A 16108-nucleotide genomic window follows, 5' to 3' on the forward strand; every position below is an offset into this window, starting at 1 on the left:
GACTGAACATTTGCTCACACACTAAGAAAAAGAATTTGGAAAACTATGTGAATCAGCACTACCTGGTGACACCTGGCATAACGTATATACAGATATTTTATCCTGGGATTTTACTACAGGCACAAGGCTGTTTCCCAAATTACAATATATTAGATTAAGTTAATTATTTCTTGGGTCTTGATAGACGTTTTCCTTTCCCTCCCAATTGATATTTTTGCATATCAAAAGGCATTGTCCCATTTCAAAATGCTGGTGATCTCATGTAAGCAGAACTCCTTTAAAGTACTTTATCTAAAAAATCCTTAATTTGTTGTGGGTTGTCTTGCCTCACTTCCTAATTTGAAAAGGCCTTCAATCTCCTGCGATGGAGTGCTGGGTGTCCCAGCAAGCATCTGTGATAGAGAAAAGTCTATGAGCATCTTAGCTGCATAAGACCTCTGTTTCTTTAACTGCATTGTCAGTTTAATCTAGTTATTTTAGACACAAGCTTAAACCTATTGTCAGTTCACACAACCCACTGGATGACAAGACAGACCATCACATCATACTGAGGTTTTACTAGCACAACAGTCACCAGGCAGACAGACTCTCTCCATCCCAACGTTCACACCCCTATGAACCAGCTTATCTCATATTTTGTGGGTAAATTCTCCCCTTTAACTGCAGCCTTTCACCCACTTATCCTCCAGCATTTTAATCACCAGCATTTCCAAATCTTTCAGAGCATGAGTGGGACCACTGAACTGGCCTGCAGCCACTTATCATAGATGTGGGTGAAGGAGATGGGCACCTTCCCATCCTACGTGCAGAGTGAAGGAGATGGACCTGGATACTTCTACATTCAGCCACGCTACCAAAGCCCCCACATCCTTGATCCCCCAAGACCGTAAGTCAGCTTGTCCCAGACCAGCTGACCCCCCTCACGTCGCTGTAGCACAGCCTGCAATAGAGAAGGAAGCACTGTACTGAAGAGCTACGGCAGTACTGTCCTTCTCCGTGGGTCACACAGACCTTGTGTGATGTTCCCCCTTCAGTGCAGTGATCAATAGAAGGAAGATTGGAACTAGAAGGTAAAGAGAAGTGGGAGGTCCAAAGAATGGATGGAGAAGTGAAGGGGACACCTTCTTCCTAGCTGTTTCCTTTGAACACTATATTCTACTCACACTCATTCGGATAATATGATGGGTACGGCACACAGAGAAAGTCACTCACACACCACGGATTCATCAAAACATGCTCTGAAGTGTTCCTAGCTGTTTGCCGGAAGCTGAGAATGGGTGACAAGGGATGGATCATTTGACGATTACCTGTCTGTTCATTCCCTCTGAAGCACCTGGCATTGGCCACTGTCAGAAGACAGGATACTGGCTAGATGGACCATTGGTCTGACCCAGTCTGGCCGTTCTTATCCATCAATCCTTCGCATAGGTTATTTTCATAGAATCATAGAAGATTAGGGTTGGAAGAGACCTCAAGAGGTCATCTAGTCCAACCCCCTGCTCAAAGCAGGACCAACCCTGACTAAATTTTAGGTGGCTAATTTCCCCATGATCTGTTACCAGGCTACAGTGGTTTACACCCTAAACCACTAGCTACAGATGAGTCTCTTTGAACTCTCAGTTCTCAGTAAGAAGTGGATAATTGCATACTTGCCCCTCTTCGCACCTCTAAACTCTCCAAATGCCACCCCCCAATCATCTTCACTGAAACCCAGAGAAGAAGAGAGCAAAGCAATTAGATGTTATTTCAATCTGACTCATATGCTGGGGAAAATACCCAATCACCCCATACATTCTGATTTGGAGGCATCATCTGAGAAACGGCAGATAGGGTATGCAAAGGGGGGGAGGTGCTTACCCATTTTGTAAAATGTCACATTACTGATAATATGCAATTTTGATAATATGCAATATGTACTGTCCTTCTCCGTGGGTCACACAGACCTTGTGTGATGTTAATGTGGATAATTTTTAATAGAAATGAAATGCCTTATTTGGTCACCTGCACTGATAGAGAATGGTGTAGAAATGTCCCTTCTCTACTGTTTTGTCCAGCCAAGCTGCATCATCTGCATGTGTTTAATACTGAGGGAGATAAGGAAAGGGCCACCATTGTGCTCCAAGACACATTCAGCATGTTTCAGAGAGAATTTGATCCTTACTGATATCCACTGTGCCATTATCAGGCTGGGTCATTCACTGAGTCTAGGGTGCTGCTTATGTGATTCTTACCCTGTGCAGTTTAACTGGTTTCCTAATCTGGCAGAAAGTGATGCAGAAAGAGGAAGACAGAAAGCAAACAGAGCAACAGGAAAACTAATGCTCAGGGAAAAGTTTTATGACCTATTGAGAGCTGCACATATAAGTCACGTGAAAGACACTCATCCTATTTCTTTACACATTAAGTTTAGACATCTAGACAGCAATTGTCCTCCTGTATTTAAACAATTGACTTCATTGTGTACATTTATTAATTAAATTGCTTAACACCCCTGTGAGGTAGGAAATCATCATTATCACCACTTTACAACTGGAGAAACTGAGGCATAGAGATTTAGGGACTTGCCCAGGGTCACATGGGAAGTCCATCACAGCCAGGAATAGAATCCATATCTCCTGCCTCCTCAGTCCTGTACTTTAACCACAAAACTATTCACTCACTAACACTGACTCTTATTGCACTTAAGGCTTTTCCTGAAGGTCTGTCCTAGCAATTTTATTACCCATTCATCTGGAATTTGGGGTGTGGGTACCACAGACCGGGAGATAAAAGCAAGCAATGCTGTAAAGAGGCAGAATAATCTGGGGGAAATCCAGAACAAGGAGCATTTTAATTAACATGAGTCATGAAAGATGGTTACAAACCTGAAAGTGTTCTCCCCTCCCCTGAATAACTTTGGATAGCAAAGACAGGCAAGGCATTACACGTTGTGGGGAAAGGCAGCAATTTCTTCATAAAGGGAAGGTTACTTGGCAAACTTTCCAAGCCAAGTGAAGGTAGCTAGCAGCACTGAGAATGAACATGACAATGGATGATACACACTGGGCAATGTTTCCTTCCATGATCTGCCAACTAGCCTGTCCAGGCCTGAGACTTTATTAGGTGACAATAAATAATCCTCCCTGAGGATCAAAATCCAAAGTAATTATCAAACTACTAATGGGAGATGTAGAGGTGTATTCTTTATTATAGCACAGGGAAACTTTACTATTTTGGTTTACAGGGGTTCTGTCTGACTCCAGGCCTGTCTGTTGCCTCAGTTTCCCTCTCTCCCTCAGATGGTTGATTTTGTAAAGGGATGGCTCAGTTCAACAAAAATAAACTTTTACTTTCAGGATTGCAGGCTGGAAATTTGCTGCTTTATTCAGCTGCATAACAATGGAGTGGGAGAAGAGGGGCACTCCAACTGACAAAACAGGAGGAGAAGGGTGGAGCATGGCTCCATCCCATAAGTCTATTGGTAACCCTGTTAACCCTATCATGTCCACTTTAGTGCAGTCAATCACTAGCTCCCAGCACTTTTTAAATCTCTAAGGGTACTTGCCCTCCTGCTTAGTCATAAAAGGAAAGTCCACCCCTTCCAGAGCTTAATCAGAAATCCAAACAGAAGCACAAAACCCAGTTCTCCCTCCTCAGCCTGGTGCTGGCCACAACCCTTCCAGCAAGGGTCTGTCCTGTTCCACAGCCACCTGCAGCTGTTCTCCTGGGTTCAGCTTCCCACCTTCCTAGGCTACAGTCAGTCACTTTGTCCCCATCTTGTTGGCAGGAGTAGCTGCACCACCTCATAAAGCGGCAGCATAGGAGGAAAACCCACCTCCACCCTCTACTATGTGTTCCTGACCCTGAGACTCATAACAATTGGGCTACCTACCTCATAAATCAAATGGTGCTGTCTTTCTATCCAGGAGCTCTTCCTATGCATCCAATCTAATCCTCCTCATGGCCCCTTTCCTGGCTGGCCTTCTGCTTTTTAATGAAACACTCACTCCCAAGTCTGCCCTCCTTATAGTCTCCCTCCTGACTGACCACAGGCTGCCTTTTTATCTCTCAGCACACCTGGTTTAATCACATGCTTTCTCCTTGTTATGTGACATGTATACTCATTCCTTCCACCTAGGGAGGTGGTCTAAACATGGCACAGGTGTAGCGGAGTTCCCATCCCTTTGAAGGGCCAGCCAACCCTCTGACAGGTTCATGTGAACATTGTTTTCCAGTTTGCTCACATGGGTTTTGCATTGCGGTTTGAGCAAAACCCCTAACTGCAAAGCAACTAGTTTCACTTCACTCCAAGCCAAACACTCCAGGCTGAGTCAGAACTCATCCCAACAGAACTCCGCTTCCTGAAAAGCATGAAAGCGTTCTGCAAACCTGGAGGAAGTTTTGGATTCGCTTTTGTAGTGTCTATGAAAGGCCCAGTGAATGACACTGTGGGAAAAGCCAGCTGGGAAATTTTCAGCACAACTGGTTTTTGTCAGAAAATGCCAATTTTTGATACCTAAACTCTTTGCAGTAATGTACTGGCTTTGATGAGACTTTTGTTGGGAAGGAGTTCTTAGGTCCACAATAGAATTTCTGGACAAAATCAGAGAGACCAGAATAGCTTGCTTAGGACTCTGACCTGTGATGTGCGTGACTCAGGTTCAAGGCTGACCTGAATCAGGCAGAGCAGGGACTTGAATGTGGCTCTTTCACACCCCACATCAGTGCTCTAACCACCAGGTTATTGGCTGTTCAGGGGTGCTCTCTCCCCTCCCTCAACAGGTCTCAGTTTCATCCCAGTGCAGGACAGGAAAACCATTTCCTACCCAGCTCTAACTGGGGCCTGGTTTTGAAAACTAAATGGTCATGTGGAGGCTTGAAATGAAACCTCTGCGGTCCATAGGCACGATATCTACCAGGTGAGCTGAACATCCCCTCCCCTTAGCTACACCTGTGAGAACTGAGCAAAGCTCATTCAGCCAGACATTGCTGTCACAGTGCATCATGCTGGGAGACATGCAGACCCGTTCTGTTTCATTACTACGCATCTCTACACGTGTCCATAGTGCTTCAGATTACAAATTGATTTCTTCAGGTGGGCTTCTTTCCGGGACAGACATTTTAAAATATTTTAAAAGGAACATATAGGGCGGAAACTAGATTGGATTCAGGCTTCTAGTCTATTGGACCAGCACCTGAGACTAGGGCTGAAATCCTGGCCCCATTGAAGTCAAGGGAAGTTTTGTCATTGACTTTAACAGGGGCAGTATTTTACCCTAGTTGTCACTGTAACCCACTGTTAAGTGTATGTTATGCAGCGCTCCCTGTGGCTGAGCCACATGCGCTATGAATCTACTACAGCTGTGGGTAGGGGATTTAGTCCTGTAGCTTAAGCTGCACAGAGAGCCTGAAAGCAAGTCTATACAGCAGCAAGCTGGGATGTAAATCTACAGCGCAAAGCACACCATCTGTGTGTACTCTGCTGCTGAGCGCCGGGAGTTCCCCAGGGCCAGGGGTAATTCCAGGCGATAAGAGTTATTAATAACATCAGGAATTCGGAGTCATTTCCAGCTGTGGCACGGATATGCTGTGTGACCTCAAGCAAGTCACTGAACCTTTCTGCCTCGGTTTCCTTATCTGTAAAATGAGTCTAGCCACACACATGGGGCTTTGCGGGGTTTAACTGATGTTTGTAAAGTATGTTGAGATCTTTGGGTGAAAAGAACTACATAGTGGAAGATACATATTATCATGCAGTAATTATAATGGCTAATATTCCTCCTGTGCTGGGTGTGCATTGTCCCAGTGACTGTAGCTGCAGGTGGAATGCTCGCTGTGCAGAACTGCTTTTCATCGTCACTGCTGAGGCAAACCGTGTCACTGCAGCGGCCACTCACTCTCCTCTGGCAACTTCTTTCAGGAGAGCAACAAATAAGGAGCGTGGGAAGCATGGAAAGACCAATGCATTGATCCTCCAGGACTCAAAAAATCCTGTTGTGCTTGCTTGTTCTTCTCACTAACCTTGGCCTCTTTGTAGTTGTGACCTCTCGACTACAAAGCTGATGTTTTCCTCAATGGTATTTCAGCATCGACCAGGGGCCTGAACAGAGGAGCCAGAACACAGCTCTCTTTGTTCAAATAATTGTTTTAATATATGTAAATGGGGGGCATAAGGGAAAGGGAATTAAATGTTTATGAGTTGAGCCCTTATGCTACCATCAGCAGGTATCTACCTTTCCTTTGATTGACAGAAGATTGTGTGTGTACTCTGCAATCAGGCACATGTTTTTTCTGGATCAATGGATCATATTCTTTGATCTTCTATAACAGCCTCTCATCAGGGAGAAATTCAACTACCTGAAAATATAGCCGTTAAGTCTGACATTTTGGAGGGCCGTGACTTACTTTCCTCTTTCCAGGAGTCTGAAGATTTTGGGGATATCATGAATCTTTGTAGGGTTTCTGACCAAAACTAATTTCATAGTCATACTACTTTGCACTTTACCTTTTGCTTAGTGCTATGCAGACATAGATCCTTACACTCTAAATAGACTTCAGTAGACACACAAAGTAGGAGGCCAAACGGGGAGAGAGAAAGTCAGTGACTTGTTCAAGGTCACGCAGCAAGTAGGAAGAGCTCCGATTAGAACTCAAGTGATTTGAAATCCAGTCCAGTGTCCTATCTACTGGAGAACGCTGCCTCCCCTTGCTGTTGTGTCTTGGGGTACCTGGAATGGTGCTGACATCAGAAGGGCAGAGTTAGAAAAGAGTCCAGATAGCGTAAAGGAAGGCAGGTGGCTAGTGAACACCATGTGGGTACTCAGGCCTATCGAGAGTGTGTGTGTGTGGTAAAGGGTGAGAAGGCCTCCTTTACCTCCTTCTTCCCTTGTAGTGGTGCAACACCTGCTTCTGACACTGAGAGCCGGCATTACAAGCTACGATGTTCTTCAGGGGACTGGATTCTGCAAGGTGCTCAGCATTCGGACCCTGATCCATGTAAGCACGTCCTTAACTTTAAGCACATGCGTAGCCCCATTGATTTGGTCAACAAACAGCAAACTCAAGGTCTGACTGACGGACATGAAGAAGTTTACACACCCGTGAGAAAGGCGCCTCTGAGAAAAGCTGTGGGCTTTCCCTGTCATTGCATTTGAGACCGAGGTTCAAAGTCTATTGTGATACACCCCCATGACAAAAAACAGATGAGTGGGACCATGGAAAGAAAAAGCATGCAAGGCCAGGTGCAACTCAGATGCACTTTACCCGTGAGTGCCACATGCCCCACTTTATTTGGTGAGCTTTGCATGTGGTAGCAAAGAATTACAGGGCTAGAGGATTAGTAAAAAGGAAGCAAAACACGTTCTTAGAAAGGAGAGGAGTATGATCAAAAAGCTGAGCACACGGAGCATTGTACAAAGCATTTCTCTTGGATTTTTGATCTTGTTCCTTTTGATCACATTCTCTGTCTCCTCCCCTAACTTCTTTGTTCAGTTATTGGGCATGTAATAACTTTCCCTCTTCTCTCCCCACAACGCAAAGAAAGAAATGTGAGTGGATGTGAGGCTAGAAATTTTCAAAGGAGCTCAGTTCCATGTAGGCACCTAACCATGGGCCAAACTTTAAAAAGGTCTCAGCACCAACTGTGAAGACTCAGCTCCCAATGGCACCCAAGAGATCTGGGTCCTTTTCTTGGCTCTGCCATACACTTCCTGGGTCAACTTGGGCAAGTCACTTGATGTCAGTTTCCTTGTATGTAAAATAGAGCTAATTATATTTTCCTGCCTCATAGAAAAACAGGTGGCAGTGTCTGTAAGTATAGAAGTGTTCATTAGTGTTTGTAAAGTGCTTTGAGATCTGCAGATGGAAGGTGTTATGAGTGCAACTACAATGATCATTTAACAGTAACAGAATAGTCGTGTAGTGGTTAGAGCAGAATCCTGGGAAGCAGACTTTCTTGTTTCTACTGCTGATTCTATAACTGACCTGCTGGGTGACAGTGCGCAAGTACTTCACCTCTCTGGGCCTATTTCTTCTCCCACCCTTGGTCTTTCTGTTTAGATTTTTAAGCTCTTTGGGACTGTCCATTATTACTTGTTTGTACAGTATAGCACGATGGGGCCCTGATCTCTTTTGGGGGCTTCCAGGTGCCACTGTAACATGAATAAACAATGATGCCTTTTCTCTTCTTGACAAGATATAGGAATTGGAAGGCTAGTTGTAAAAAACCTACAAAGCTGAGATGAGTAGACCTTCACCGAGCAGAGACCCAGGACATAAGACTAATTATTAGGCTTGTCTAGTAATGTAAGTTGCAATGCTTATAAGCAAAAATAGTTAGAGGTGGCTTGTCAAACAAAGAAATTGCTCAACTCCTGCATAGTTTGTGTCTCTTGTTCAAATTTCAGGGGAGAGGGGTTAATAGGCTGGGTGGAGTACAGAATAAAATCTGTCCTTGATTATTTTTTTTTTAAGTATTGCTTCAAAGTAAGCTGTAATGAATGAGAAAATACAGGGCAAACCCTGCTTCATAGCAGCTGCAGAAAATATTTTGCTTACATTAAAACAGCCACCCACTTCAGGCAGTGATCTCAATCTCTACATTTATCTGAGTGCCTGGGAAAGTAGCTCACAAAGAAAATGTAATATCCATATTTTTAACCTCAATGTAGAGTCATATGGAAAGGGCGATTTACTCTGCTGGGGAGGATGATGACTGACATAACCTAGAGCTCTTCCAATGTGATGACAACCCTCTTGAAATACAGCTTTCTGATTGGCCCTCAGGGAGGAGTCACCCATGAGCAGATTAAATAGGTAGCTGCAGTATGATATATGCAAATCGCCACCCCCACTATCTTTTACTTCCCATGTTGCACAGTTGTGTGATACAGCCAATTTAAGGTTCCAGAACTGTAGGCAAGACCCAAAGACATAATAATTTTCAAGGGGCAGATATAACTTTTAGGTGCTGGTATTAGAGATGAGCAAGAGTTGCAAAACTGAGATTATGATCCAACATTTCCTGCAGTTTAGAGGTGTTTGGGGATGCAGAGTTTTATTGTAGCTAGCTTACAGGCCCTTATCCAATCCTCACTGAATTCAATGCAAAGTCTCCATGTGCTTCACCAAGTGTTAGATCAGGCCCCTAATCCTTAAAATGCAGATATGGTTTAAAAAAAATTGTCAGTGAAAGGGGCACCTTCTTATTTCACAGATCTGACCCCTGTTTCTGCTTGTACTATTCTGACCAAGACAAGTCCTAACACCTCTTATTTCTGATATTACTGCAGAAAGAAAGCAGCTTTGAAAGTGTGAGATCGACCATTTTCTGCTGATGCATTATTAACAGAGTTGTTAATGAAGTCCCAGTTGCAGAATCTTTCTTGATGTTGATGATGGATGAGCATGAAATAACCCATCTTGGCTCTCAGATCCCAGGCTGAGTTTTCAGAGGCTAGCAGTTAGAAAAACCATCTTTTTACCTGTAAAGTGAGCTTGTTTGAAAGGGAGGCTTTGAGAAGCAAACAGAACTTCATGATTCCCCCAGTGTTATCCAAACATTTCTGAATTTTTAGGCTCTCCTTATATTTCATCCCTTAATACCTTAATTAAACTCTCCAGAATGCACTGTAGAAAACAATAAGGACTGGGAAGGCTGATGTTCTAGATGATCTAATAGGTCTTTCTGTTATTTTTCCATCACTGTATTTCTGTTGTCCTTTCCTTAGAGGTTCACAGAGTGACAATATTGTTCTATCAACACTTATCTAATAACAAAAGAGTCTAGATCATTTTAAGTTTCTTTTTACATATTCTGGCTGGATTATGGCAATCCTCTCCATGCCGATCGTCTCTTAATTATGAAGTTATACCATGAGAAAGCTGCTGCCACTCCACATTTCCTTTCTCTTGCACTTATTGCTAGGTCTTACCTTACTCTACAAGAGTTGCAATTCAGACTGTCTCATTCAATTATCTTCCTGACTTGGCTCCCCTTAAAGATGGAACTGATAGAACCTTCCTTTTTGGCAGCCCAGCAATGGGTTCAGAGACTCCAGAAAGGTGTGTCAGTATCTATTTGCTAACTGGGGTGCAGCGCTGGCTGCCGCCTATTTTTTGACCTTTATGGAAGTATTTTTCTTTTTCCTCTTCCTCCACTGTTTCCTCCTTCATCTTTGAGTGCTCAGATTTAGGACATGACAATGGGCCTTCTTGCTGCTATGCACGTTCTTTGGATTTTGGTATGTAGGGGTTGGTTCTGCTTTTCTCCAAGGTTTTTTTATTATTATTACTGTATGGTGCTTGAGTTACACTGTCGAGAGTTGGAGGAACAGCAGCAGAAGTTAGAGCAGCCTGCTGCTTCAGCACTGCACTAGAACCACACAGACTTGCAAAGCTTGCCTGAGAGCATGGGTGTAAGGGCAGTCAATGTAACCATTAACTTTCTTTTTCTTTCTTTTCCTTGATGTTTTACCCCACAGCTGTTGCTGAACATTTCAATTACTTTATGTCGAGAAAAACCTACCTGCTGAGTATCCAAGGAGCCAGTTAGTCCTAAAATTCCATTGATGACCGTGGAATATCAGTGAATAATTCAGCACATCAGATGCAGGCCAAAAATAGCCAGCAACAAAAAGATTAATGGTGTTACCAAATCCCATGCTTTAACTGCAAGTCTTCTTGTGTTTGGGGTGGGGTTTTTCTTTTTTCCTTACAACCCCAATACACCTCTACCCCAATATAACGCGACCCGATATAACACGAATTTGGATATAACGCCGTAAAGCAGTGCTCCGGGGGGGCGGGGCTTCGCGCTCCGGCGGATCAATGCAAGTTCGATATAAGGCGGTTTCACCTATAACGCAATAAGATTTTTTGGCTCCCGAGGACAGCGCTATATCGGGGTAGAGGTGTACCTCCATTCATGAGAATAGGAGAATCTCAGCTTTCATTAAAAAAAATGGTTTTTGCCCTTATGGTTGCACAGAAAAGCTTGAGAATGAAGACCAAATGTAACTTGAAAGCTCAGAAAACAAAAGACAAATAAAATGAACCCAAAATGTACTTTTAAATGATTTTAAAGCCAATCGTACGTTTTTTTTCTGGGGCCTGACATGATTTTTAAACATTTATCTAATTTACTCCTGTAATTACTGTCCCTAAATTCCAGCCCTTTGGATGAAAAGATGGAAAAGAAGCCAATCAAGCATCCAGCTCTTTTTATAGCTTCTTGATTAGTTTGGAAGGAGCACTGGGCCACATAATACTGAGCCCCTTACCCACTTTGAAACTCAACACATCACCTCTTGGCCTAGCCTCATTGTGAAGTGCCATCTGGCTGCTCTGTGACCCAGATCATTTATTTTAATGGGTACTGACACCACACCACCTCAGCACTTGGCACACTTGCAATATATGAGGCGTAACTTTTGCTGTCAAAAACTTTGTAGTGTAGACAAGGCCATAATCTGAACATAGAAAGCAAATTTTAGGCACTCAATTTTGAAAATCTTGTGTGCTGTAAATGAATCCCAACACACCACACCCACACAGGTTTGCTGTGTGATCACACTCCAGATATTTGAAGGGATCCCACGTTAGCTCAGAAACACATTACAAAGTTAAAAATAATATCCTGGGGAGCTGCTGAGTGCTTTCGAAAAAACAGGATACTTATTTAGGTGCTTAAATAGGGATACAGAAACCCAAATGTAAACACTTATTTATGAACATCTTGGCCTGTGTCTTTTGGGTAAACCTGCTAAAAAGGCTATTGAGCTGTTTCTAAGCAGAAGAGCTCAGAGCTTGAACAAACCTTTCATTTTTGTTAAGCGACGAAGAAAAGAATTATACAATGGTAAACCTGTGAAACCAACTTCACAGTACAATACTTGATGCACTTCACAGCAGCAATTGATTTTTAAAGGTGGCAGAATTGTGTATATTTTAGATCTTTACTCTCTTTCCCCCGCTCCTTTCTTACTGCAAAATATATTTCCAGGAATCCTCCTCTGAAGAACCTGTGGCAAAGTGGCTTTCATTTCCTCTTGAAGTTACAGAATAAAACAATTGTAACTAACACATGCTCGTTCTTTGTAAACCATTCATGGTTCCATTTCAAGGAAAACAGCATGTCATGTAGTCTGCCAGTTGGGGGGGGGCTTTTTTCTGTATAAAACTTACTCAGATATAAACAATCACTTTCTCCCTTGAGCAAACCCTGTGGCCAATTAGGACGTCACAGTTCAGAAAGAAGTCACAGCTGCTGCTGGAATTTGAGACTGGAGCCCAGCTGCCATATTTACCTCTGATTTAACTTTGTTAACTTCTGTGGAGTTATATCAGGGATGTATTTAGCCCCAGACTTCCAATTTCCCAGGTGAGTCATAAAAAAGAATGATGGCTTATGAGTATAACCTAAACCGATCTATGTTGTGTCTTCCAAGAAGTTCTACAGACAGGTACTTGATTTAATGCAAGGGCATTGTCTAGCAGCAACTTTCTGTTGTGCAGAAGCTAGGGGACACAGAGGAGTCCTGCAATGAGAGCTAAGGAAGGATACATGAAGGCAAGTTGCAAAAATCAGGTGTGGCTAACACTGAGAAATACCTGTGTAACACAGAACACCCACTCCAACTTAAATGTGCTAACACGTGTGTACCTCTATCCAGGGCCTGTGCTACCATTAAGGCAAGCTAGGCGGTTGCCTAGGGTGCCAAGATTTGGAGGCGCCAAAAAGCGGTGCCCCCAATTTTTTTTTTACAGCATTCCTACGCCCCCTCCCTGAGCGCGCAGTCGCCACTCCACTTCTCCCGCCTCCCAGGCTTGCAGCGCCAATCAGCTGTTTGGCGCCGCAAGCCTGGGAGGGGAGGAGAATTAGAGTGGGAGCGGCATGCTCAGGGAGGAGGAGGAGCAGAGGTGAGCTGGGGTAGGGAGCTGCCGCAGGGGTGCCTCAGGGCGGGGGGGGGGGAGCTGCCGCAGGGCTCCCTACCCCAGCTTACCTCTGCTACGCCCCCTCCCCGAGCACGCCGTCGCTGCTCCACTTCTCCTGCCTCCCAGGCTTGCAGCACCAATCAGCTGTTTGGCGCCGCAAGCCTGGGAGGGGAGGAGAATTAGAGCGGGGGTGGCGTGCTCAGGGAGGAGGCAGAGCAGAGGTGAGCTGGGGTGGGGAGCTGCCACACGGCTCCCCAGTGGGGGAGCTGCCGCGGAGGGGGCACCTCAGGGCGGGGGGGGGGGGAGGGGAGCTGCCTCAGGGCTGGGGGGGGGGGGGGGCGCAAGGTGGAAGTTTCGCCTGGGGCGCGAAACTTCCTTGTACCGGCCCTGCCTCTATCACTGCCTTCTATTAGATCAGATGTCAGACCTGCTCAAGCAGTCAACAGTTTCCTGCAGTCCTGCTCTGTAATTGCTGGCCTGGGAAAGGGAAGTTATGGTACAATAGTGATACTATAGTTATTGTTGAAAAGGCTGCAATCTGTCAGAATTTTTTTTTCCCCATTATACAAACCAAGGATATTAAATGGAAGAAGCTATATAATTGCAATGTTAGGATTGAGATGTATGTACAAATGTCAGGAAAGAAAGTAAGAGGTCCCAGTAACTTGACCATAGTAGTGCACTACCTTTACAGAGAGAGTGAGATGGAAATAAGAGACATCAAGATTGCACCATATACAGGAAATAGAGTTAAGGTAGCTGCTAGAACCTTCACTGTAAATTTGCAGAATTTCATGTCTTCAAAAGACCAGTCATAATTTTATATCAATGACTTAAAATAATTTAAGCCCAGTGATTGCTAATGGAGAATCTAGTGTAGTTCAAGATAGAGACCTACATTTTTGGATCTTGAATTCTATTCTCTATTGTGAAGGACTGTGACTAGCTAATGCCCATAGTGTTTATAGCACAAATTGTTACACTATGAGTTCTACCAGGAATATTCTTTCTTTCTGACATCTGACTTTGAGGATGTGCTACCTTCTTAGGAATAAGAGACAAAGAAAACCACAGTAAAATGGAAATGAAGCTTTTTACCTGATACTGTAGCAGTACGTTCACTCTGCAGCAGGGAATGGAAAATGTCTGCTTTAAAAGTGCAGCTTCCTCCCTCTCCCAGATTTAAAGGGCTGACTACCAGAACAGCATGCTGGGAAGCGATTCTATAAAAGAATGAAACCATAATGAAGGCTAGCTAATCATGAAGAAGAGGTGAAATTCCTACCTTTTGGGGGGGGTTAGATGGGCTGGGAGGAAAAAGACGACAAGAGGTTATCAGTGCTGTCACCTGCTGTATTTGAGATACTTGAGTCCTTTTGTTTTCTTATTATTAGGGCTGTCAAGCAATTAAAAAAATTAATCACACGATTAATCACGCTGTTAAACAATAATAGAATATCATTTAAATATTTTTGCACATTTTCTACATTTTCAGATATATTGATTTCAATTACAACACAGAATACAAAGTGTTCAGTGCTCACTTTATTTTTGATTACAAATATTTGCACTGTAAAAAACAAAATACAGAACTGTCACATCTTATGCGGGGGTTAGGTTCTAAAGCCAGAGCGTAAGGCGAAAATCGCATATAGTCAAAACCCCAGACCAGCAGTGAGCTGAGCTGGGCCGGCGGCCGGAACCCCAGACCAGCTCAGCCTGCCGCTGGTCTGGGGTTCTGTCCGCCGGCTCCTGCCAGCTGGGGACACGGCCCCGCTCAGCCCGCTGCCAGCCCGGGGTTCCGTCCATCGGGCTGAGCAGGACCGGCAGCCGGGACCCCGGCTTGCAAGGGGCCGGCGACCGGAACCCCAGACCGGCGGCAGGCTAAGCGGCTCAGCCACATGACGGTCTGGAGTTCCGGCCGCCGGCTCCTGCCACCTGGGGTCCCAGCTTGCAAGGGGCCAGCGGCCGGAATCCCAGACCGGCGACGGACTAAGCGGCTCAGCCAGCTGATGGTCTGGAGCTCCTTGCAAGCCGGGGTCCCGGCCGCTGGCCCCGCTCAGCCTGATGGATGGAACCCCGGGCCGGCAGCGGACTGAGCAGGGCCACATCCCCTGGCTGGCAGGAGCCGGCAGACGGAACCCCAACCACGCATAGTTGAATTTGCGTAAGTTAAATGCGCGTATGATGCGACTCCACTGTAAATAGTATTTTTCAATTCACCAAATACAAGTACTGTAGTACAATCTCTTTATCATGAAAGTTGAACTTACAAATGTATAATTATGTACAAAAAACCTGCATTCAAAAATAAACAATGTAAAACTTTAGAGCCTACAAGTCTAATCAGTCCTACTTCTTCAGCCAATTGCTCAGATAAACAAGTTTGTTAACATTTGCAGAAGATAATGCTGCCCACTTTTTGTTTACAATGTCATTTGAAAGTGAGAACAGGCATTTGCATGGCACTGCTCAGGGCCGGCTCCAGGCACCAGCCTGGCAAGCAGGTGCTTGGGGTGGCCGCTCCGGAGAGGGGCGGCATGTCCAGCTATTCGGTGGCAATTCGGCGGACGGTCCCTCACTCCCGCTCGGAGCGAAGGACCTCCCACCGAATTGCCGGCGCAGATCGCGATCGTGATCGCGGCTTTTCTTTTTTTTTTTGGCTGCTTGGGGTGGCCAAAACCCTGGAGCTGGCCCTGGCACTGCTGTAGCTATGTCGCAAGATATTTATGTGCCAGATGCACTAAAGATTCGTATGTCCCTTCATGCTTCAACTGCCATTCCAGGGGACATGCGTCCATGCTGATAACGGGTTCTGCTTGATAACCATCCAAAGCAGTGTAGAGCGACGCATGTTCATTTTCTTCATCATGAGTCAGATGCCACCAGCAGAAGGTTGATTTTCTTTTTTGGTGGTTTGGGTTCTGTAGTTTCCGCATCAGAGTGTTGCTCTTTTAAGACTTCTGAAAGCATGCTCCACACCTCATCCCTCTCAGATTTTGGAAGGCACTTCAGATTCTTAAATCTTGGGTCGATTGCTGTAGCTATCTTTAGAAATTTCACATTGGTATCTTCTTTGCATTTTGTCAAATTTGCAGTGAAAGTGTTCTAAAACAAACAAAATGTGCTGGGTCATCATCCGAGACTGCTATAACGTGAAATATATGGCAGAATGCTGGTAAAACAGACCAGGAGA

Source organism: Emys orbicularis, chromosome 6, assembly GCF_028017835.1.
Source record: "Emys orbicularis isolate rEmyOrb1 chromosome 6, rEmyOrb1.hap1, whole genome shotgun sequence".
In the NCBI taxonomy this organism is placed as follows: Eukaryota; Metazoa; Chordata; order Testudines; family Emydidae; genus Emys; species Emys orbicularis.